The 26,277-nt window shown below is 42.5% G+C and overlaps 1 protein-coding gene across 5 annotated transcripts in view; it reads right to left on the bottom strand.

Annotated features, from left to right (window-relative positions):
* Nucleotides 1–26,277, bottom strand: part of LOC112111152 (E3 ubiquitin-protein ligase RNF38) — a 196,626-nt gene that overhangs the window by 59,567 nt on the left and 110,782 nt on the right. Inside the window, exon 1 of one of the 5 annotated variants that reach the window (XM_024206451.3) lies at nt 20,854–21,012. The exons of 2 other annotated variants lie outside the window; for them this stretch is intronic. The gene's annotated coding sequence lies outside the window, so the exon portion shown is untranslated. Of the gene's footprint in view, nt 1–20,562; nt 20,595–20,638; nt 20,782–20,853; nt 21,013–26,277 lie in introns of those variants that run through there. 2 more of the 5 variants (XM_024206452.3, XM_024206454.3) reach the window with 2 other exon arrangements.

Genomic DNA, 26,277 nt, shown 5'->3' with positions numbered 1-26,277 from the left:
TAAACTCCTTCAACCTAATTAATACAAGTTAATAAATCATGAGAAACTAGCACATAAACAGCTGAAGTCCACCACCAAAGCAGATACTTCATGAAGCTGCAATTACTAATTATTGCCCCATCAATATATGTAGTTATCACACCATACAAATCAAGTCAATGGGATAATTGATAAAACTTGCATATAAGGCAGAGAAAGCAGCAACAAGGTAACAAGAAATGCCTTCACAAAAACACATCGTGTAATATTTAGTTTGCAGATCTACACGATCCATTCTCAATTTGCCCCTATCAGTTTGAAATTATGTGCCCAGCATTTTTAATGTATACAGCACACTAACAGCAAAGCTGTGCTAACAGAAGCGACAGCCCATGTGCAAACAGTTTGTCTGGCCTACTGCACTTAAGTGGTGCCAAGTCCTGCTGCCCCTAACTCCATTGCAGAACACCATTTTTGCTTCTACATATATTATGCAAAACTGCAACTGGCAAATATTTCAATCATTACACATTCCTCTCTGACCGTCAACACGAGTCAAGACATTTCCATAGAGAAAGCAAGGTTCTGCCACAAAAAGATCACTCCTGGAACCTGAAGGTCATCTTTGTTTTGTTGCTACTGATTTTATAGATGTCAGAGAGGAAAAAAGGGGTGTCACAGTGCGTACCGCGCCAAATCAGGAGAGCCCCCCCCCTCCGCCCCCCTTTTTGGTTTTAGCACTGGGTTCCACTTCAGCACTGAGTGCTCCATGGAACATTGGCTTTCGCTCCGAAACCCTTTACAAACCTTTTCCCCTACTGGTACTGATGCTAAAAGTCCTCCTTTAAGTGAGTGAGGGAGAATCACAAGTGGAGACCCTAGCTTCTCCATCCATACAGAAGCAGAAAATGAGAATCTGAATGTCTGTGCACCATCTTGTATGTGTCAGTGGTGAGAGCGGGACAAATCTTAAATAAAAAAAAGCACTCAAAAGGGGCCTCTGTGACATAGGGATAAGGAAAAATATCCATATAACAAGCCTTATGGAGCAGGTGCCTGTGTCTCAAGAAGCAAACTGCATCACCACCCTCATCTGCAGAGTGTACGGCTGAAAAGACAGCATCTGTGTATTTGGCTTCATTAGCCATAGCAAAAGTGGTTCTGTGGGGAACAAAGTTCCCTTTTGATAAGTCCAGATATTTTTGAAAATTATGACATCCTGGCTTTTCTTAGCCACTGCATATGAACATGATGGCCCAGTGAGGCCTGCATTCCCACGAGTTAAGTACCCCTTTTCTGTCAATGTACTCCTAAGTTTGAGGATGGAGGAAGTGGGGAAAGATGGAGTACAAAACGGGTTCAACAAGAAACCCAACTGTTTAAATCTCTTAATCTCTGGCACATTGGCCTCCATGATCACATGCTCAGAAGAGTATTCAGACCCCTCCTAAACAGGTCTTTTTCACCTACATTTCTAGGATTCACACCTGAGTGCATTTTTACCTCTTGGCAAAAGAGTCCTGTTTTGGCAGCTGACAGGTACTGGTCAATGTGCATAATTCTGCAACAAGATGAGCCACGCTCACATGGCTCAGGAAAAAACTAGACTACAAACAAACCAAGCTACTGATATTAATGCCAGTAACATGTCCCTGCAAAGTTTTTTGATCTTGTGATCTCACTATTAGAGCATAAGGGCAATAAGAGAAGAAAGACGGAGAAAGGCAGTTCTCTCTCCCAGGAGGTAAAATGAGAAGTGAGACAGTTTTGATACATGGAAAACATTGTTCAAACTAGTCTTTGAAAACAATATTGTAGGAAAACAATGGTCTGCTAGCAAAATATTTCAAATTTGCACAGAGCTTTTCAGGTCTGGGAAAGGTACTCAGGATGTCACACCTAAATACAAGGTGAAGTGAGCAGTTAACACCTCTACAGCCAACTGCTTGAAAGCTTGTCTCTCACGCCAACAGAATTTAGTCCAATAAAAGATATTACTTTACCCACCTTGTCTCTCTAATATGCGGGGACCAACATGGATACAACATCATTGCAAACAGCAAAATATTTGTGAAGATTAGCTCAAGAAAAAAATCTGTAGAATAAGGCCATTCACTATGGATCAGTATCCATTAATCAGCAATGAATAGTGTCATACTGATCACACCAGTCCAGAGGTCTATTCTGTCCCTGACAGTGCCAGGTGTCTTAGGGTACGTCTTCACTACCCGCCGTATCAGCGGGTAGCAATCCATTTATCCAGGATCGATATATCACGTCTCGTTAAGACGCAATATATCGATCCCCGAACACGCTCACCGTCAACTCCGGAACTCCACCAGAGCGAGTGGCGGTAGTGCAGTCGACGGGGGAGCCGCAGCCGTCGATCCCGCGCCGTCTGGACCCCAGGTAATTTGATCCAAGATACTTTGACTTCAGCTACGCTAATCGCGTAGCTGAAGTTGCGTATCTTGGATCAATGCCCCCCCAGTGTAGACCAGCCCTTAGGGGAAGGAGGCTATGTCTACACTACACAGCTTTTAGAGACGTGACTGTGCCACCACAGCCGTGCTGCTTAAAGTTGCGCAGTGTACCCACTGTTTGTCAGGTCTCCTGCCGACAAAAAACTTTACCCTCAATGAGCAGCGTTTGCCTTGTCAACAGAAGAGCGCTCCTGCCGACAATGTGCTGTTCACACTGGCATTTGTCATGGCAAAACTTTTGTCTTCAAGGGGGAGGCAAGGGAACACCTCTGAAAGACAAAAAATTATCGTTCTATTGCCAGTGTAGAAATAGCCGGAATAAGAAATCATGTCATGGACAATTATGATATAAACCAATTGCTAATGAGGTTAGCAAGAAGCTTTCCTTATGAAGAGTTTATATCCTGAAGCATAAAGGTCTATATTCCCAATTTATTTATTTTTATTCTGCATAATGTAACTCAATGTTCTTATTTTTCCATGTCTTTGTTTCCCCTTTACTGTATACAAGCTGTCAGTCCCCTCGGACCCACCACAAAGAACAAAGTTCATCCGTTTTCTATCAATCACACATCTAACATAATGCCAGAGTGCACTGCCAGTGTCTTTAAATATATACACCTTTTCTACAAACTGAATTAGATAAAGGTTTTTTTTTGGTGGTAGAACAATATACCTATTAACATTACAACTTATTTTTTCTTTATTGTGGGTGTGAAAGGAAAAAAGTGCAATCATATTAAATCTCAGCGTGACAGGTGAAAAGCTCTTGGGATCTATAAATAAAACCAGACATTTCCTTTTAATATGCTCTCAAAATTCTAGCCCTAAATAAGCCTTAAAAGGAGCTACTAAGAAAGGCAAATATATGCAATAAACTTAAATTTAAAAGCAAGGTTCTTGTGGTAGTGACTAAAATTGCAAGTTTAGGAGTCTGTGAATAAAGTGACTATTTCTAGGCTTATAACTATTATACAGTATGCTTCCTTCAGGACGACGACACAAGATAGCAGCCATAAATCCAGTTGGACTAAGTGAAACAGACACTGTATGCTCAGCTTCCGGTATTTTACAAAGCGATTCAGCCACCTCGGGCTAAACTGGCAATATGCATACTCACTCCACCACCACCACAGCCCACTGGAGCCCAGGATAAGACATCTGGAACAAACACCCAGTCCCCACTAGAGGGAAGTGGGAGATGGCTCCAATTTTCTGAGTGCTGACTGACAGGTAATCCTGTTTCAGCTGAAAGGGACAGGAACTTCACCTCTGAATCCCAACAGGACTTTGGCTGTTGGGGAGTAGCAGCAATAATATTAGGCTTGGTCTACACTTACCCCCCAATTCGAACTAAGGTACGCAACTTCAGCTACGTGAATAACGTAGCTGAAGTTCGAAGTACCTTAGTTCGAACTTACCTCGGTCCAGACGCGGCAGGCAGGCTCCCCCGTCGACTCCGCGGTACTCCTCTCGTCTAGCTGGAGTACCGCAGTCAACGGCGAGCACTTCCGGGTTCGACTTATCTCGTCCAGACAAGACGCGATAAGTCGAACCCAGAAGTTCTATTTCCAGCCGCCGAACTAGCGGCTGGGTATAGACGTACTCTTAGATTCTGGTTTACAACAGGAGCGTTGCTGGAATTTTGTTTGGTTGGACTTGGTTTTGGTATAGGATTGTCTGATAAAGGAACATACTTTAGCTCTACTTCTTTACTTGGTTGCTTATTTTCTTTTATCTTGCATCATATTCCCCAGTTACCGCCCCCACACACACACACACACCCCTCAGGTTCCCATCCCCCAACGAACCCTTTCTCCTCCACAACTCGGGCCTGGTCTATACCTAAAATATAGTGCGACATTCCCCAGGGTACAATCTGGAATGTTAGGTAATTGTGTCCCCTCAGTTCTCCAACCTGGGGAGCACTTTACACTGTTTAACCAACCACTCCTGCTCTGCTCTCACATAGCCTCTAGCACAGGGGTCGGCAACCTTTCAGAAGTGGTGTGCCAAGTCTTCATTTATTCACTCTGATTTAAGGTTTTGCATGCCAATAATACATTTTAACATTTTTAGTAGGTCTCTTTCTATGTCTATAATATAGAACTAAACTATTGTTGTATGTAAAGTAAATAAAGTTTTTAAAATCTTTAAGAAGCTTCATTTAAAATTAAATTAAAATGCAGAGGCCCCTGGACCGGCCAGGACCTGGACAGTGTGAGTGCCACTGAAAATCAACTCGCACGTCGCCTTCGGCACGTGTGCCATAGGTTGCCTACCCCTGCTCTAGCATGTAAACTATTCCCAGCTCAGTCATCTGAATGCTCTTAGCTAGTCAGTCCTGAATTATTTTGCAGAGTGACATCAGCATATTCCCAGTCCCAGACTTGTCCCCAGAAATGTGCATCTTGAACTGCCCAGCTCTTTCCTTGTGGACTATACAAGCTCATAAAAAGTCCACCATTTCATTAATAGAAAATGATATGCATAAATCCTGTTACCTCAAATGAAGCTTCTCAAACACTCCCATCCAAACACACACTGGATTAAATAAAACAAATTTATTAACTACAGATAGATTTTAAGTGATTACAAGTAATGAGGCATAAAAGTCAGAATTGGTTACAAAGAAATAAAAGGTAAAATGCAAACTAATACCTAACTTAACAAGCTAAGTGAACTTAAAGCAAAGGGATCTCTCTCACCATATGTTCTTTTGCAGTCTTATTGGCTGAATACCTTTCAGCCAGGACCCCTCCCCCAGTACAATGCTCGTTTCCTTGTCCTTCAGGCATTGTGGATGCCGTGGGTAGAAAGAAAGGGAGGAGAGAGGTGATTTTGGGCCTCTGTTCCTCCTCTTTTCCTCCTCTTTGAGGATTATCTCCAGCTGGGGTACAGGTGACAGCCAGTCTGTTTATATGGGAACCTCCAGCTGTTCCATTGCCAAGACGTAAATTTCTCATTTACAACCTTCTTCTTGCCAAAGAATAGCTACTTAATCAGGTGACTGTCAATCTGATTATGCTGACACCTGGCTGAGGTGCTGGCTTGCCTTTTGTCTCTGGGAACTTGTTTGAAGCTTTCTTCTCAGACTTGGAACATGTCTTATACAGTAGAATTTTATAACTTCACATACAATATTCCCAATCACATTTTACCGGGACAATAACGTTCAGCGGATTATGCATTTTCAAATGATACCTCAAGGCATACTTTGTACAAAATTTATCAGTCTTGTAAAAAGGATGAACATAAGGGTACAGATAGGTCGACATATGTGTGACAATCTACACTGCTCAAAGCTGTGAAAAGTTTCACGCCCTATGCAACGTGGTTAGGTCAACCTCACCCCTACTGACGGAAGAATTCTTCTATCAACCTAGCCACCACCTTTTGAAGGGAGGTAGATTTACTACAGCAACGGAAAAATCCCTTCTGTTGCTGTAGTAAGTGTCTACACCAGGGACTGGCAACCTTTGGCACGTGGCCCACCAGGTTAAGCCCCCGGCGGGCCGCGCCAGTTAGTTTATCTGCCGTGTCCACAGGTTCAGCTGATCGTGGCTCCCACTGGCTGCACTGTTCCAGGCCAATGGGGGCTGCGGGAAGCGGCGCGGGCCGAGGGATGTGCTGGCAGCCTTCCCGCAGCCCCAACTGGCCTGGAACGGCGAACCACGGCCAGTGGGAGCCGCGATCGGCCGAACCTGCGGACGCAGCCGGTAAACAAACTGGCGCGGCCCGCCAGGGGGCTTACCCTGGCGGGCTGCATGCCAAAAGTTGCCAATCCTTGGTCTACACACAGCAGCACAGCTGCATGACTTGTAGGGTAGACATAGGTTCCATATGATTTAGCAATGTTGGTACTTCCCCTGCAAAGCATGTTTGTGGCTCCTGCCAATTCTGAACTGTTTTTCCTTTCCCAGGCCACCTACTCAGCACTTCTGTTGGCCATTACCACACAATGAGACTACCCATCACTGGGAGCAGCACTCTGCAGTGCTACCAAAGGAAAAGCTGCACAAATCAGGTTGATTAATAACAGTGCAGAAGCAATCAAGCCTCAATCAAAGGCTTCTCCATCCATGCTGGGGCTTAGTCTTAGGCAGCAGGAGAATGGCAACTCCCATGCAGGAATGCAGGACTTTCACAGAAAAAGCATAAAAATATGTGCAGGTCAAGAGATCTGCCCCAGATGGAATACATGTAACAGACAGTAGTTAGAAAGAAGTCTTGCTTACAGAATGTTATGATGAAGTTAAAAATCAGACTTAGAATGGAAATCAAGTTACAACATTAACTACACATAGTCTAAATATAAAAATCATTGTGCCAGGTTAGCACTTTACATATGCCATTTTGCTTATTAATCTCTATGAATTAAAATCCTCTTTTGATATTAAAATAACTAGCATTTAGGGCAGTGGTCCATTGTAGTAACATTTTTAACATTTTAAAAAATTGTTTCCTGGTTGTCAGTTATTTTACATTTAAAAACCAGAATATATAATTGCTGCATGTGAAAAAAGGTGAGACAACATAGGAAACTGTTAATTTTTTTTTAAATCTAAAAATTTAGTTTCCCATTCAGCACACTATAATGCATAAATATCCTTAACAAAAAAGAATCCGCAAATTGTAATCACCAAGGTTATGCATTTAATAATTTTCCATGTATATACTCATACAACAAAAAAGGGCATTGCATATAAAGATGGAACACATGCATTACATCTGAAGCAACTATTTTTGTAATGCTAAAGCAACTTATAAGAATTAAAGAAAAGCATAGCAATCTCAAAGTTCTTCAAATTGAATTTCAATGGTATTTGCATGTCAAAGACAGAACACTGAATGGATTCCTTTTAAATACAAATTGCTGCGTGCAAACAGCAATTCAAATCTTTTGAAATATAAAAACATTTTGCATTCCTTATTTTTTCAAAGAAATGAATTAAACCAATGTCAATACTACTAAACAGAAACAAAAGGTAAAGTGTGTTTATTTTAATGTTACATCAAGGTGGATTTTTCCAATTAGAGACGGTTACCTAGTATTTTCCATAAATTATTCTTTTTATTACTGTGATTTGGATAATCAACCATACCTCCTTAAAAACCAAAAACACTGCTTCCTAATCATAAAAACCAAGATTAACAGTAAAGAAAGGCATGCAATCTGTTTTTATGAAGACTGGCTAAATTTGCTACTTTAAATCTCAATTTATTGTCTCACTCTCGAAACATTTAAATCAATTTCAGTAGGATATGGATGGTATGATGTAAACTAAGTAGTTTGAAAACAAAAACTGCACCTTTTGCAAGAATTTCCTGAAAAATTAAAATTAAACACACTATGCTAAAAACAGTGCCTTGCATAATGACAGGTTTCAGAGTAGCAGCCGTGTTAGTCTGTATCCGCAAAAAGAACAGGAGTACTTGTGGCACCTTAGAGACTAACAAATTTATTAGAGCATAAGCTTTCGAAGCCCACGAAAGCTTATGCTCTAATAAATTTGTTAGTCTCTAAGGTGCCACAAGTACTTCTTTTCTTTATGCTAAAAAGCAATACTTGACATCTCACCATTAAATACGTACAGACTACTTCTCTCTCTGAAGGAACTGCAGTTTTAAAACCTATATAGCAAAAGTTACCAAATTGTGTTTTTGTGTAATAAGAATATTTACAGTTTCATAACAGCTCATCTTCAAGTTACCTACCAAGATCGGAATTCAAGTGTCCACATTTTTGATATCACCACCACCACCTAAATCAATACAGAGGAGATGATGCTAACAGTAGTTCTTGGGTATACACAGAATCCTGAACTCCAATTCTGGTATGTCAGGACGAAGTTAAATTTCAACAATTTAAAATAAAATTTGTAATTTATTATGGAGAGTGTGGTCATTTCTCTGTTAAGGCTGAAACTAATTTACCACTAAGTATTACTGAAGCTGTTCCCTGGTAACTTTGCCAATATTAAAAACTAATCTACCTCAACATTTTATACTGCACATCTTTCCCAAGGGTAATTTTTTCTTTTTGTAAGGAGCAGGGAAGAAGGGAAGTCTGGTGCAAGTAGAACAAAGTGTTTTAGAGATACTGGGTTTCAAAAGAATAAGGGGACATTCAATTTTGAGAAACTGTTCTAATTCTTTTTAGACTCCGCATATCTCCAAACTGTGGAATGACAGGATGGGCAAATACACTCATTAGTGGCCTGACAGTTACTTGCATTCTAAGGCCTGGTCTACACATAGGCTTTGCAATAATATAACTATTTCAATTAGGTGTATGTTTTTTTAATCTATGTAAGTATACCAATACAATCTCTAGGATGGACAAGTTACACCAGCATAAAGGTGCTTATAACCAATACAGTTTATTCCCCTTCCCATGTGGAATAAGGGCTTGTCTACGCTAGAAAGTTTTACCAACAAGACTTCTACTGGCATACTGCTACCAATGCAGCTATTTTGACAGACTGCATTCACATTTGGACTGACAAAGCAAACTGGGGAGCTGACCAACATAGGGGGTCAAGATCCGGAGTTAGATTAGGTGTATGTCTCTCTCTCTCTCCTGTTTTCATACTCCTCTTCCTTTCATCCTACCCTCTCCCATTTTTCTTTTGTTTCTCTCCCAATCCACACACACTACAGCTTTGTCTACATAAAGACATATTTTTAAACAATTTTTCATAATCAAGTAGGCTAATGTGATGCTGACAACTTTGCAGTCAGTGCAGATGAGCACAAGTAATGCTCAGAATGCCCAGTAGGCAGGGTTAGACGTTACACTATGTTGAACAAGCCCCATTCCTGCCTGCACAGTCACAGTCGGCATCATGTTACCCAACTGTATTGTTAAAAAATAACACATTTAAACATGGTAATGTGTCCTCGTGTACACAAAGCCTATCTGGAAAGCAAGTCATCAGGCCAGTACTACAGGACCTATATTAAATGGTTTCACTCTTTTTGGAGTTCATCAGCTGTAGGTAACGGCCTAAATGTTAAAGACTAAAAAAAAAAAAAAAAAAAAAAAAAAAAAGGATTCAGGCTAACATACTATCTTATTCTTCCTTCCAGTTTGCTTTTTGGACACGCCCTTTGCCCTCAGTAGCTCCTGGGACATTTTCTGTGACTTGGGAAATACTCACTACGAACATGCTAATCCAGGGGTTCTCAAACTTTTGTATTGGTGACCCCTTTCACACAGCAAGCCTCTGAGTGCGACCTCCCTTTATCAATTAAAAACATGTTTTAATATATTTAACACCATTATAAATGCTGGAGGCAAAGTGGGGTTTGGGGTGGAGGCTGACAGCTCGTGACCCCCCCCATGTAATAACCTCGTGACCCCCTGAGGGGTCCCGACCCCCAAGTTTGAGAACCCCTGTGCTAATCATTGGCTGCAGCCTGAACTGGTTTTGCTGTTCCCACATAACCTGTGCTGGAAGGCAACGATATAACAGCTTTAACCTAAGCAATGTGATAACTTTAACCAAGACACTACAGCAACGCTTAAGTAAAAAGTGTGATCGAAAGCTAGGGAAAAGTATCAGAGTCACGTTTCAAAACTAAAGTAAAAAAACATGGATCAGCACTGAATACGAGGGCCATACCCTGAAAAATGGATCACCTGCAGGTCCTCTAACTTTCAAGAAGGGGTGTGCGTTGTGTGGGGGTATGATTTTTATTTATTTATTTATTTACTCTGGTGCTTATGATCCATTCTCAGGCTAAGGGAAGTCAAGTAAATTTTTCAACCTCTAACAGTTTATATTACAAACCTAACAGATGTACAGAGTGACATGGACAGAGAACGAAAGCCTCTCCCTCTGTAGCATTAGTGGGGAGGGGGGAAGAAGGGAGAAGAGAGCTCTAAACTAGGCAGTCTTCGAATCCCAGCCTCATTCAAGCCCTCATGGCCCCCTGAATCCTCTTCACTCGCATTCTCACACACTGACTTGTACTTTTCATAACTGGAAAATGTGTAAAAATGCAAAGTGCACAAGAGATACTAGTTGAGATTTTGCTTCCTGTCAGGGTCTAGGGCCCTGTGATGCTGTAGCTGGAGTGGGAGCAATAAGCCCGAAACCAGGGAAGGGGGGGGGGGGGGGGGAAAGGGGAGAAAAGGGGACAAGAAGGGTTTAATCTCCAGTAGACAAGAACCCTTTGGTGCAAGCCTCCCATAACTAGACTCTAGACCTCAATGCCCCCAGTCCTTTGTCCTCCTGGAGGGGGAGGCAGGGGTGCAAGAGAAGGGGGAGAGAAAGAGAAAACACACTAGATTGAAAAGGGTTCCATGGCCAAATATGGAGAAACCTTGCACTAGAACATGCCTTCCTGGAAGAGCTAAAATGCTCTGCTAGACAGACAATCTGGTGCAAAACAATCTTGTCTGGGCTCCCATCCTTTCACACACTTCTTACGCCAATGCTCATCCCCATAGAACTTTGTTGTTTGTCTTGATAAGCATGCCCCACCGGGTCATTTACATTTTATGGTCCTAACTGCCCTTTCACCACTGCAGTCGCCCCTCTTCTGTACAGATAAGGTACATCCCACTAGACATTTATCTCAAACTCCAAGGCAGAAACAGGTAAGTCTACTCTTGTCCTGCAAAACTCAAGAAAAGCCTGCCACCATAGAAAATCCCAGATCTAACAAATTTTTCTATAAAAAAATTCTTGGAGCTTAGCACTATATAAAAAAACTTTATGCACCGTGTACACATTTTTATGTCTGCTTCATTTTTAGACTTCAAAGTTCCTTTTTGAGAAAAAAAGTTGTCCCCAAAAAATCTACAGTAACTGAAGAGTTAAGGACACCAAGGGCAGGTGAAGACAAGACATACCGTTAAGCACATGACGAAACAACAACCATGAAGGAAATCATAAGCTAAGGCTACATAAACAACTCTAATACTAATCTTACCATAAATTCATGCACACAGCACTGAATCAAGAAAAATCTCAATACCCAAATCAAAATTTCTTTCTATCTGCACTTGCAGCTCTGTTAGACTTTATGGGCCAGATTTCAAACACTGGGGCCAAATTGTTAATAAAGTGCTTAGCACATATCAGCTCTAACCAAGAGCAAACTATTCAGATCCAAGGCATCTAAGAAAATAACTGGGCAGAGGAGGAGATCTTGTCTTATTTTTTGCACTCACTTCAGAGAGCACATTTTCCTCAGAACCTTGCTGAAGATTCCCAGATGTTCCACCTCCTCGAGGAAGAGAACTAACACCAGGAATTGCGCTCTCCATGCTTACTGTTCCCTTCTCAATAATTTGCTCTCACTTCTTCCGCCTTCCAGATCATGGAAGGGACTATCAGAAATTGAAGGAGCTGAAGGGGCCAGACACAAGACTGAGGTGAAAGACTTTGAGAAAGGGAAGGGGGCTACAGTTCTGGGGTCTGCTGAGTATGCCCATGAGAAAGTTAGGACAAAGGACAAACAACACAGTGATTTCAGGAGTAAGGGCTGGATATACTGCTGCAGCTGAGACAGACATCCTGTGCGGCCATGATTACTGAGTGGATGAGAGAAGCCAACAGGGGAAAAAACAAGGGAGCTATCAGGAGCGAGGTGACTGGAGGTGGTGAGAGCTGGGAAGTACTGCTAGCAGTAGGGGGAGTTTGGAAAGCAGTAGCTTGAGTTAGGCCTTTTGAACTAACACCTGGCCCCTGCCAAAGCTCTAGGCAAAGCAAGTATCACTTTAGGAAGAACAGCAGAGACAAAGGCTCTGGCTGATGACGCTGAATTCTGTAGTCCTGCAAGTCAAGCTGAGAGAAAAGCTGCCTTCTTGGCCATTTCGCTGCTGTAAAGCCAAGCCTCTAGAGGTGAGACCTGGTGAGGTGGCTAGAAGTTGCCCCACGACTCTGCTTCTTCCATTCAAAGTGAAAGGCAGTCCCAGCAGCTCCAGTCTACTGGTCCTGAAGTAGTTACCAACAGGATGGAGGTACTGAGAGTTTTCAGCTCCATTCCCTTTCCCACCCTTTGTTTTCAGTGAGTGTCTTTGAAGAGCTGCTGCAACTGGAGCTTCACTGCTGAGAAGAAGAAAAACAACTGGTTCTAGCACAGCTTGATAGGACTGAGCAGAGGGCACCAAGAAATGAGGCAAAGCGACTTGCTTAGAATGATCTACTGGCATCTGAGGAAAGCAGAAACCCATCCATTCCCAACTGGAGTTGAAGGGTACAGAAGCATTTATGCAGGAAGCATAGGCATTATCCTTCTGTGGAGAGAAGAGTGGAGTGGGGAGGGAGAGAGTGCACGCAAGGCTTTCATGGTAGCATGTGGATCATACTCAGTCCTTTGTTCCCTTAGGCTTTGTCTAGAATAGGATTTAAATGCATAACGTTAGGTCACATTAGCTTGACATAACAGCTTCTAAAATGCCAGTCAAGACAAGGCAAGCCATACTTGAACATGTGCTAAATTAGTCAAGTTAAAGCTTAGCTTCTTTCCTAGGCTTATACTCAACACTCTTCAATTAAGGTGCAAGAAAGCCCACTGTGCACACCTCAGATCCACAATAAATCTTCCAAAACCAAGGTAAGACCATATTTGACATTCAACCACTCAACACATGCTTTCAGGCCTCTCTCTATACATCATACAGAAGCATAAAAGGACAAAACACTAATTACTGAGACTAATCTCACAACACTGAGACGGGAAAACTCATGCGTCAAGAAGAGCCACAATACTCCTGAAATAAAAAGTACGCTCAAAAATAAAAAAAAAAGCAAGAGAATGCAAAGGAACTAAACCACAAATATGGGAATATAAGAAAGAAAAAGACCCAACCTGCAATGGAAACTGGAAGCCTAAGAGAAAGAGGGGCAGAATATGGGTACCTTTGGGGGGGGGGGGGGGAGAAGATTTACAACAATTTTCTGTTTTTAACTCTAATTTTTTAACTGGATATAGGAGGTAACAAAATCAAACTGACACACTTGAAAGTCTGAGGAAGGGAAGAAACAACCCTGAAATTAACCCCAGCGAGATGATAATGGATTGCACAACCCGATTAATAACTATAAACAATGTATAAAATAAACCAAAAAGCTTACACTTCACAAAAACTGTGATTAGAATAAAATTGAGCCTTTTCCCTTGTAAATCAAATCCCAAAATTGGAACAGTTTAAAAAAATTAACGGAAATACTATAATGCGTTCACGCAGATATACATTAAACACTGGTTTCAGACAAAGCTCCTTTGGGCACAGGCTCGCTTGTTGTGGCACAACCTGCCCAATGTATAATGCCATATATGTGGAAAGCTCATGTGGAGTTTTGCAGGATCTGACTTAGTCACTTTTTTTTATGTACTGGAAGGGCCAGGGCACTGGAAGAATTAAAGAGGGCACAGGCTGTGGTGTCTTCAGAATGTTTATGACACACTGCTTTATGTCTCCATTTCATCTGACCTGGCCAAATCACTGAATGGCTTTATTCAGTCTTTGGGCAAGACAGGCATGGATGCGAAGTAGCTAGCTTAATCTAGACTAAACTACAGTGATGCTGATTATCTGGGGAAATCCGTCAAAAAATAAGGCAAGAATACGACCTGCCCCTTTGAAAGGGAGTCAAGTCTGCCATTTATTGGTCATGTTCACAATTCAGAGATCTGGCTGGACACCCAGCTGCTATGCAATCAGGTTAGGTTATCACTCATGTACTGCCAGGAGGTGGCGACCATTGTTTACTGATCCATATCTTTGTTACCTCAAGACAAGACATTATGATGCACTCTACATAAGGATACATCTTAAAACTATCAGGAAACAAACTGGTGCAGAATGCAACAGTCAACTAGGTAAGCAGAGTACCTCGCTACAAGTATATTCAAACTTTTTGCATAAACAGTGGAACCTGACAGAAGAGGTTATTTTACCTCTGTTTGGCACTGGTGCAGTCACTACTGCAATACTGTGTCCAGTTTGGGTGCCCACAATTCAGGAAGGATGTTGATAAATTGGAGAGAGTTCAGAGAAGAGCCACAAGAATAATTAAAGGATTAGAAAACATACTTTACAGTGAGACACTCAAAGACTTCAACCTATTTAGTTGAACAAACGGGGTAAGGAGTGACTTAATTATAGTCTATAAGTATCTACACTGGGAACAAATATTTAATAATGGGCTCTTCAACCTAGCAGAGAAAGATATAACATGATGCAGTGGCTGGAAGTTGAAGCTAGACAAATTCAGACCATAAATGATGTATAAATTTTAACTGCAAGAGTAATTAACCATTAGAACAATTTATCAAGGGTCATGGTGGATGCTCCATCACTGACAATTTTTAAATGAAGGCTAGATATTTTTCTAAAAGATCTGCTCTAGGAATTATTTTGGGGCAGTTCCCTGGCCTGTGTTACACAGGAGGTCAGATTTGATCACAAGGTCCCTTTTGGCCTTAGAATCTATGAACTTCTGCTCAACTGGGAATCCCATAAGCATTGGTGCCGATAAATATAAGGTGTTGGTTTGATACAAAGCTCAAACAGTTTTGAATCTACCTACCTGAGACCACCTCTCTCTCTCTCGGCACCTCCCCACCCCAATGAAGGTCAGAAGAGATTTTCAAGCTGAAGCCCCATTAGGAAGGAGTTGTTGACTAGGTGTTCTCTGTGAGAGCCTCTGGACTTTTGCATTTAATTCCTACAACCTTGTCCATAATACTTCAAAACTTGGGGACCTTGACAGCAAACCACAAAGCTAAACTTCCCCAGGCATTTGAGCTGCTGGAGATGGAATTATAATGCACTGTTATATTTGGGTATCAGTTTTTATTGTACTTTTAAATAATGAGGACATCTTGTCCTTGTTTTAACATATTGTATAAATCCAAATAAATAAATATAGATAAGTGAGCATCAATTTCCCCCCTAAATTTAGTGGTCAAAATCATGTTGTGTTACCTGCTGGAAACGTATGTTTGTACACCAATATAAACTTCTAAGATGGCCCTCCTGTAGAGGTTAGTTCCAAAGAACATTTGTATTTATGCTTCAAAATGTTTATTTTTTAGTAGATCACAGCATGAGATTAATGCATGTCGGTACACTTGCTGCAAAAAACACAACCACATCATCAGTTTTAGGAGTCCTTTGTAGCAGAAATGTCCCAAGCACAGGAATTTCCACAATCCTAATTCATTTACTCCCTTCTGTACCAAACTCCCTCTTGACAAGGTGAATAAAAGTTAAGCTATAAACTGTGGAAAATGTAGATTCAGTTGTAATGGTATTTTAGAAGCAAGAAACAGCAAACATATATCAGAAAATTACAAGTGTATTAAATCTGATTCTCTGCTATATATGGGGTCAAAATATGCAAATAACTTCAAGCAATAAGGTCCAGTATTTCAGTAAAAGTTACCAAACACCAGAATTGTCCTATATGCACTCAAAATAAACAGCAGGCTTCTGTACAAAAAAAGACATTTCTAAGAGACTGAGCAATTCCTCACAGAAGTGTCAATGTTTTCCTTTTCATAAAGAAGTAAAGGAGATGAAGATAATAAACTAAATAAACTGTATTGAGAAGATCTTTCTCTTTGGAACCTTTTCCTGCAGTAAAACCTGAAATTCTCCTTACACAACCACCACCACCATAAACTTTACTTCAGCTGTTAACCAATATTAGTTTTGCATATAAATATATTATCTCAACAACAGTTTTGCAAACAGTAGATGAGATCAAAAAGATCTAAAATGAGGGGACATCTGCCCAGCAAAAGTAAACTACAAAATTAGATGTGGCATTTCCAAAAAATCCCAGAAAACCCAACAAAACAAATGAGGAGCACAGCCATCTCACTTAACATAAGAACTGCCCTACTGGGTCAGACCAAAAGTCCATGTAGCCCAGTATCCTGTCTTCCGACAGTGGCCAATGCCAGGTGCCCCAAAGGGAGTGAACAGAACAGGTAATCATCAGGCGATTCATCTCCTGTCGCCAATTCCCAGCTTCTGGCAAAACTTGAATAAGCTACCAAAAGAAAACTACGTCTTAGAAAACTAAGCATTATCACAGCCACAGCACACGCACTTAGGACTCCAGTAGATAAAAAATACATCCCATTACAAAAGGAAGAAGGGAGTAACCAGAATAAGACCATTACTATGCCATTGCAAACTGCAGCCTAGAGGGAGTAGGACCCTGACCCTGAAGGTAATCTCTACCAGGAAGCCAGCCCAAGGAAGTCTGGGCCGTAGCTTAACAACACCCATTACAGATGCTCTGAAAATAATTTTGTTTTGGTGTTACATTTGTCTCCTTTGTTTGCAAGCAAAATATCATGCTTTAAAGACTCTTAGAACCAAACCTATAAAGCCATCACAGATAGAGTTAGTGGTAGGATACTGGTCTTGTCTGCAGACACAAGAAAACTGTAATTATATATTCAAATTATATAACTTGTAAACCCCTAGAACAGCATCCAAGACAGATGAAAAACAAATACCAGAAGGAAAATTTAGGAACTGGAAAACCTATTGAAGCAGAATGTACTTTGCAGAGTTAACTACTGACCGAATGGAAAGTGGAACTGTGTGTTTGCACTTGTTTGTGAGACTGTCGATTAGGAGAAACCCCAACTATTTCCCTAATCTTAATTCACTACATTGGTCCTCCAGAGATCATAGATTACTTTAAAACGCGGTTCACCCTCCTGCATCTGGAAATAGAAAAATGTTTGCAGGAGACACATTAAATGACAAAGCCTCCATCAATCCCACATATAGTTACACACAAAGATCCCTTGTTTTTTTCCCCTTGTTGTTTAGGCGGCGGTGACCGGCAGGGGGAGTGCCTTTTCAATTGTTACACGTCCAATTTGGTGGAGGGTCCCTCAGTCGCCGACGGTCTTCGGCGGCGGGTACTTCCTTCTTTGGTGGCAAGGTTTATTACCCGCCGCTGAAGACAGTCAGCGACTGAAGGACCCTCCGCCAAAGACTTGGACGGGTGAGTGTAACAATTGAAAAGGCGTTCCCCCTGCGGCAGTCCCGATATTTTGGAATTCTCATCTGGTCACCCTACCTAGCTCCATTAGCCCCTTAACCAACACAGGATAATGAAACGAACCTCCTTCATAACGCACTTTGAGATCTATTGATGAAAAGCACTATAGAAAAACTAAGTTTTAATACTACTTGCTGTATGTGGGCAAAAGATACTTAAAGTAGTATTGTCATGTGATTGGAGACCATACTGTGTAAGATTCAACTGTAATCCTCATTTGAGATCTATGGACGAAAAACCAGGTGTTATTTCCCAACCTGCGTGCCTAACTACAACTTTGACACACTACTACTACCACCATTTTTTTTTTTTGCATAGAATCCATATCATTCATGAAGTGTTTTCTTACAGCAGAATTAATAGTAACTTAATGTCTATAATTCAAAGCGATGTCACTGGCAAAGTCATCTTCAGGGCTTATGCAAAACATAACACATGAAAACAATTTTAATAAGACCATCCACGAGCTTTAAAAACAAGCACCAAGGCCACTGACATACCAAGGACACTTATCCCACTTGGGTCGATATCTCCCAGGGAAATAAAAATGTGTGGCTTAGAGAGGCAACAGCTCCTACCATCACTGCATCAACACAGGTGCAAAGGAAAAGCTGTTCTGCCTGCATTTTTTAATGAAAACCCATATATTGTAAACAGTGGGGGTCTGCAGTGATGGTGATTTTGATTTATTACAGTTTTAAATGGAGCCTCAAAAAAATCACAGGAATCCCATCCACAATCAGAGAAGGAGAAAACCCTGTCTTATTAAAGAGTTCTACTTGTAGATTTTTAAGGCCAGACCATTTAGATTCCCTAGTCTGACCTCCTGCATAACGTAGGCCAGGTAACCTTGCCCCATAACTTCTGCTTGAGCCAGAGTATATCTTTTAAAAAGATACACAGTCTTGATTTAAGGACATCAAGTGATAGATTATCTATCAGAGGCCACCTCCCTGCCCAACCACGATCCCCATTCACGATCAGGCTACATCTATGTGGCAACTACCACTGATCATATTATTTTCCAGATACTACTTGGAATATTTATGTATTCCATTTTAACTATTAAATGCAGTAGAGGTATTTTCTCCTTAGCAAAAGATCTTTATCACATTGCTTTTGCTCTTCATCTCACGTTCCTTTCCATCTATTCTGTTTCTCTCTCCCAATTGCACATGTTCAGCAGACTGTTCCCCTTCTTCCTCTGTCCCTTGCACCTATTGCCTGATTCCCATCCTCTTGGATATTCCCCTTCCACTGGAGAACCTTAGCCCTCATGGTGGTAGCCCTAAAAGCAGCGGTTTCCTCTCCTATGGAGCAGTGGTCCCTAATGGTGGCAGCAATGCTTCCTTTAGTGATGAAAAAGCTTTACTAATTTGCACTTGTTAGCCCTGCAGAGCAATGAGAACAGAAAAGAAAGAAAGATTGACTATATGAACAGAAATGTTAATTAAGTTCTAACTGAATGGTCATATTCTGGCCTCAGTTTCACCTGTGCAAACTAATGAAGAGAATAAGGTTGCACAGGTATAACTGGGAAGAGAATCTGGCCCACTGAATCTTTATTACTGAAGATACAGGAGCCAGAAAAAACACAGCATGACTGGGATCTCAGAGTGAGTTTGCTGGGCTGGAGGACAGCAAAAGTATTTGTGTATGTAAAACAGCATATATTTAGGGTTGGAAGGATTAGATTTATCAGTAAATGTTGATAATTGTCCATTTCACCATATATACACCAACTGACAAAAATATTTCCATCAATGATAACTGAAATTTACATTTAGACAAAGAAAAAATGGTGCTTGAGAACTCAAGAGTTTGATTTTCAAGGCCATTTTCTTTGTATATATTTTAACATATATTGGCAATTTTTACTTCTTCAATTTCAACATCTACTGTTATTAATTATCTGACCCACCATAATTTTATTCAACTGTGATAAAAGCTGAATTGATAAAAATTGAAAAAAGCTTAAAAACAAATATATCTGTCAAAATTATTTTAAAAAACTGATTTCTGCCATGCCTACATATAGTTGATCTAGACATCACTGAGACCAATCTGTAAACTCATAATGCCATTTTTATAGTCAATTTTCATACTGGAACTGCACTTTCAAACATGCATAGGCAAGAAATTAGCAAACTTTTCTGATAATTTTTGCTTGCTATCAAGACCCATTAGCTTAAACAGGTGCATCTCGCTCTCAAGTATAGAAGCAATTTTAAAACATGCTAAAAAAATCCATACATTTCTCAGATGACTATATCTTCCTCCCCTAAAAATCCACTTTGAGTCATGTTAGAATGAGACATTATGTAAAGTGCACTTGTGTCTCTACCCTATTACAGCTCTGGGATCACCTGGACCACCTCCTAAATTAACAAGACCTCCTAAGTTAGAGATTTATTTTATTATTATTATTATTTTACAAGCACAGAGCCTTTTCAGGAAAACCGAGCAGTCTGCAATCAAGGAAAATTGTATAATGGATCCATATTCCTTGCAGAAACTGTCAAACAACTTATATCCCTGCCACACCAACCTCTCTTCTATATCCCACGGGACACTTTTTCCTTTCCATTGTTTCTCCCCCCCATTAAACACGCCTTGCTTTGTGAAATCCCAGTGGAGTTGCGCGGAGGCCTGGGAGGCTCAGTGAGGATTTTAGAGACGAGGGGGGGGGCACCAAAAGCGGGTGCAGTGTGAGAGGCGGGAGGTGTTCAGTCAAATCAAGGGCTCTCCAACCCCACCCCAGCGCTGACAGCTCACTGGGCGGGGGGGCTGTTTCCCGGACCGGCTCCGTCCCTCTCCCCCTTCCCACGGCGGAGGACCCCACGCCGGGCATAGGGCCGGGGCGTTAGGCTCCCCAGCTCTGTAATACCATTGACAAGCCAGGGCCCGGGAACCCAGCAGCACCGCCCGGCCCGGCCCGGGACCCTCCGAGCGACGCCTCCAGCCCGGCCCGGGCCCTCCACCGCCTAGTCCCTCACAGCCACCCCGCGCTACGGGAACGCGGCCCGGCCCCGGCCCGCAGCACACACCGGAGGGGCCACGCCGAGCTCCGGGCGGGCTCGCAGCAGAGCCGCCCCCTGCCCCCGCCAGCCAGGAGCCCGGTACCTGCGGCCGCTCCGCCGCCGCCCGCCCCACGGCTACCGCCAAGGCGCCGCCGCCGCCTCCTCGCGTATCGTCCGGGTCCCCCCCGCCGCCTGGGCCGGGCCTGCGCCGCCTGCCCCCGCCGCGCGATCGCTTCCGGGAGGGTCGGCCCGTCTCCTTCCTGCCATCGCAGGGGCGCTCCCGCCCCGCCCCGCCAGCAACGGCGGCGCGTCACCCACCTGGCTGCCCCGCCCGCCAATCAGGGCGCGGGGAGGGGCCGTCCGGGCCCCGCCCCTTCCTCCAAGCGCCGCGGAGCGCCCTTTGTTGTCGCTCGAGGCGCGCGCGGTGGGGGCCGCAGCGACGAGCGAACACTGATGGCGCCAGCGCGTTCCACAGCCGCACGCCGAGGGGCGGACGGTGCACGCGCGCACACGAGGGCGGAGCGCGGCCGCGCTGCTGGCCGTCAGGCGGCTGCCCGGCCGCTTTAGGAGCAGGGGGCGGAGCCTGCGTGACACGCCCTTTCCCCGCCCCTTTGTTTGATTGCCCCGCCCTCCCACGGGGGCCTCAGGCCAGCCGGGGGGGGAGGGGTCCACACTCCATTGTCCCTCCCCCCCCATAGCCAGGGGTCCTGACCCAGCCCCCCCGGTCCCCCTCCTACGCTCCTCCCACCCCCCTACAGGAGACCAGGCCTAGCCTAGGGGTCACATTCCCAGGTCTCTCCACATCCCCCCCCCGGACTGTCCACACCTCATACCCAACCCTGTCTGACATTCCTACACCCAGGCATCACCCTGTCCAGCAGCAGCTGTGCCCCTTCCTGAAACACCCGCACAGGCCCCTAGGTACGGGCTGTTCGCGCAGCCCTACCCACCCTGGGGTGTCTGCCCCTCGCTATGGGTATCACGGCCTGAGCCCCTGGAGCTGCACAACCGTACTGTGTCAACAGCAGCAACCGCTTCCACACGACTGAGACTGTAAGGACTTGCCTAAAAAGCAAAGGACATTCCTGACCAGTGACAACACATGACCCTGAAATTACGCTGTTTGACTCTCAGATCCCTAACTCTAAATGCCTATTAGCAATGTCTTCTAAATGAAAACACATTCAACATGGAAGTCATTGAGAAACACACATGGAACTTAAATGTTTTTAACTTTTTTTTTTTAAAAAAAAAAAAGTTAAAAAGTTACCAAAGGGACTATGGTTTTGTCAAATTACAGCATTCGATGCAGGTAGACAACCCGTCCAAAAGGGTATGTACAAGAAGGTTTTGGAGATAGCTTTTTCTGCTATGGTATTGTTTTTTTCCTTTAAAACTTTGGAAGGAATAGTACTTAAAACTCCTCAAGTTTATCCAGGCTTCCCCAAAAACAATAAAAAAAAAAGTATTTTAATCTGCACTGAGAAAAGTCACACTTGTGTAAATGCACTTTTACAGAAAGGAATGTCAACTTCATATATTCAACTTGATTCAAAAAATTAATATCCAGAGTTTATTAGGAATCGCTCATGCAAGGCACAAAGGTAGCAACTCTCTTTCAAGAGACAAAAGAATGAGACCTTGGGTTTGAGCTGATTTCTGGTACCTTTTTCAAAAAAGAAAAAAAGGCTTAAATCTGCATGACGATGAAGGAAAGTACCAGATGTCATTCCTACCCATCAAGAACAGTAAACAGAGAGCATTTTCTCTTTTACAATCTGCTTCAGTGCACTGTACTGGTGCAAGAGCATATGCAGGTGCAGAAGATAACTGAAGTGGGCAGTCATGATTCACAGAAGATGACAACAATAGGGACAGAGTAGAGGCACAGAATGTACTCATGGGTAACCAACCTGTCCTCCTAGCAAAACCCAGGGTTAGCCAGAAATAAGCAATACAACAACAAAACACTTAACATCCTCTCCCCCCGTTCACTGTGAATAAAGTAAAGAATGGGGAGGAAGGTTGGTGTGTCTTTTTTGAGAGTGGGACAGCCACTTAACATTTTGGTGCTTTGACCAAAACCTATATAGTCAATCACAGAGAGGAAATAATATATCCAAAAAAGCTGTCTGAGCTCAAGAAATATCAGACTAGATTACTCTGGCTTTCCATAAGGTAGAAAGTGTGCAAATGTAACAGAGGAAGAAAATCATGATACCCTTCACGCATACTTGACATTTAAATCAATCCAGATTAGTTTTTTCCAAACATCCTCCACCAGTATTTGGGAGCCAAAAGATTCAGCAAATTAAAGCTTTTTCCTTGGTAGCATATCTTTTTTTATCTTCTGTTTTATGCTGAATAAGATATTTCCTGCTAAATGTCCAACATCCATGCTATGCTACAGAAGGTCAGTTCCTCCCTATTCCTCCAAAAATGAAAAAACTAGCTTGGATGCTGTGGGAAATGGATATTTTTTGTGTTGAATCAGGACCAATGAGCGTGACCTCCCTTGTTCTAGCAACCTAATTCCAGCAATGATTAATAATACAAGACCATTAGTTACCCAGATCCCGTGCTCTGCATGAGACTGACATACCTCAGACATATCTGTTGCATTTGAAGAAGTGGTTTTTTACTCACGAAAGCTTATATCCAAATAAATCTGTTAGTCTATAAGGTGCCACCGGACTCCTTGTTGGTTTTATACCTCAGAAAAGTAGACCCGCTCCGTTTGGAAAATTGAGGTCCTGATCTAACATCCACTGAAGTAAACAGAAGGATTTCTATTACGGAGTTGGCATCCTGCAGCAAACCCACCACAGTAAAGAATCCTGAACTCATTTGTGTCTGTACAGTAACAGTTACTTCACTAGACTCGAGCAACGGACCAGTCTAGCTATTCACAGATTCTAAAGCCAAAAGGGACCATTGTGACCATCAGGTTTGACGCCTGTATAGCACAGGCCAGAGAATTTCCCCAAAATAATTTCTAGAGCAGAGCTTTTAGAAAGACATCCAATCTTGATTTAATAATTGTCAGTGATGGAGAATCTAGGAACTAGGGATGATTTGGTGGAAAAGAAACTTCAGTTTGAGCAGAAGTCCATACGTATATTCAAAATACTTGTTCATTCACTTCCACTGTATTATGGGGAAAAAAAATCTCTCAAGTAATGACAATCTACTGTCTAAATTCAAAGGATTATAGCATTACAATCTTTGGTTAAGGCATTGATAGCCGTAGCCATTATAATACTCAATATCTGTGGTGCAGTGGAAAGGGTTCTTTTCAAGTACTCTCAGTGAAGGTCTGACTCCAGATTTCTCTAACTGGTACCCATATAATTTGTAAAAATTAACAAGCACAGAAAGTAATTGTGGGAGAGAGAGCGAATGCATTGGATGGATTCCTGTTCTGTGACCATTTTCTGGGGGTAGTTAAAAATAATCTCACAGCAAAAAGCTATTTTCTTGCTCCTGTCTGATTTAGATTCCCCCATTCCACTGTTCTATTAGGCAGAGCTATTATTTACCTCTACTCTTACAATGAAGAAGAGGTAGCTGTGAAAAAATGGCTGACATACATGTCTCCCCACTTGACCTAAGGAAGGAAGGAAGGGTCATTTTGGAAAGAAACCAACAAAATGTTTGAGATCATTGCTTCTTTGAAGCCCTCCTAAAGTCTATTCTTCAGGTCAGCCAGATAAAGGCTGACCACTGTGCAACAAGAGAGCATCACTGCTTGCTGTGGCATTTTCCCAAGTCACTGCCAAGATGCCGGATGGTGACCTCTGGTTAGGGACTCCTCTCTTGAGTATCGGTGTAGCGCAAAGTAACGAGTGCTGATAGCAGCCACTGACGATCAACACCAGGGCTTTAAAACCAGCCTGCTGCCACAGTGATTGTGCTTTTTTAAGCCTGTCCTTGCAATCATTCTCCCCAGCTGAATGCTGCTGGACTTCATGCTTCACTCCTCCTGCATTCCCAACACTCTATAGCAGCCTGGCAGCTGGCCAGGCAGCCTTCCCCCTCAACTCCTTTCTGGTGACTGGAGATGGAGAACCTTGCAGGGAGCTCTCTGCAAGACCTGACTCTCCTGGCAGCTGCTAATGAGCATTTGCCACCATGTAGTACTGCTGCCAGTCTCAATGGGAACCAGTGGTACCTATGCTAGACAAGGAGGAAGGGGGCTGTACTATGCAATGGACACCAGGAAGGCAAGGAGCTGACCTGACATTGCAGAGAAACTGCTTATTCCCCTCCAAGCAGGGTTGTGACAATTTAATGGTCCTCCCCACCTCTCCCAACCTACTGGGTTTATTGGGGGTTTTCATTTTTTTGAACTTCTATAGTACGCTGACATTTACAAACCACAGCAATCTTGCATATTGACCTCCTCCCCGACCATCCCTGACAAAGGGGACAAGTGAGGGAAAAGAAGGAGCTAATGTGTAAACATTCAAATTCTTGTTTCTCCTCCCCACATATTTGTGGGACTTTCGGGAAAGGGGAGAATAAAGTACCAGAGACCGTTCCTAAAACAACAAAATTAAAGCCCCAATATAATTAGATCTCAAAATGCTGCCTGAAGAAAGAAGGGGAGCTACATAAGATAATTGACATTGTCTTATAAAGAGGTAACTTCTACTGACTCAACTAGTGGGGTTTTGAACTGAATCAATAGGCACCGGATCGTATCAAAGCACATCTGTGCTCTGATTCTATGGATAGTGAAATGAAACTAAGTCAGTCTAGACTTCCAAGTTTCCACAGCAGTACATTCTTTTCTTGTTCCCCTTTCTCACAATGCAGTATTCCACATGATGGTTTGTTGGGACATCCCTTCCAATCCATTGGCATCACATCATTTTGATTCACAGCATGAAGAACACAGCAATGAGCTATGAGAACTGGGAGCATTTAAGTATCAGAGGGGTAGCCGTGTTAGTCTGTATCCACAAAAACAAAGAGGAGTCCGGTGGCACCTTAAAGACTAACAGATTTATTTGGGCATAAACTTTCATGGGTAAAAAATGTACTTCTTCAGATGGATGGGAGCATTTAAGTCAGTGTTCCCTAAACTGTGGAGCCTGAAGGACTAGCTGAGAGGATGCAGATGATGTATAAATTAAGATGTGAGGGATGAGAATGGTTTAGTTTTCTTGAAAGGTGGCTTAGCTTTCAAAAGTTTGGGAAACATTGACTTAACAGATCACTTTCCCTACGTTCCCATTCAGGAAAGCATTGTACAACAATACAAAGATGTTTATATTGATCAATAAACCAAGACATGCACGTCCTGCCTCTCACACAGAATACATACCAAACGTTGAATGTGCTTCAGTCTAATGTAAAAAACACCCTGTAATTTTCACTAGCTATATACAATATTTCCTAATCCTCCCACTCCCGGGGAACATTACTAAACAATATTTTAAAAAATGTCTTCACCTTTCAAAGCACAAGCCAATGAAACCTGCCTCTTTGACACAGGTAAGTCATTTAATTTAGAAAGATGTACAGAACAGCCTTTTCATTTACAGACCCAAGTCATTTTATGGGACAGAAATAGTTCAGCATTACACTGTACTGAAATGTCAGAACACTTAATAAGTCAAGTGAAGACATAAGGTGCCAGAAGCTACTGTTATAGACACAATCTCATTTTCCAAGTCTTCCATCATTTCTTTCAAGACACTCAAATGTTTTTTCTTCCCTCAAGGTTTCTTTTCACAT

Source organism: Terrapene carolina, unplaced genomic scaffold, assembly GCF_002925995.2.
Source record: "Terrapene carolina triunguis isolate 2854851 unplaced genomic scaffold, T_m_triunguis-2.0 Scaffold35022, whole genome shotgun sequence".
Lineage (NCBI taxonomy): Eukaryota > Metazoa > Chordata > Testudines > Emydidae > Terrapene > Terrapene triunguis.
Note: the sequence above shows the minus strand (reverse complement) of the source record. Positions and strands in the feature narration are given on the sequence as shown.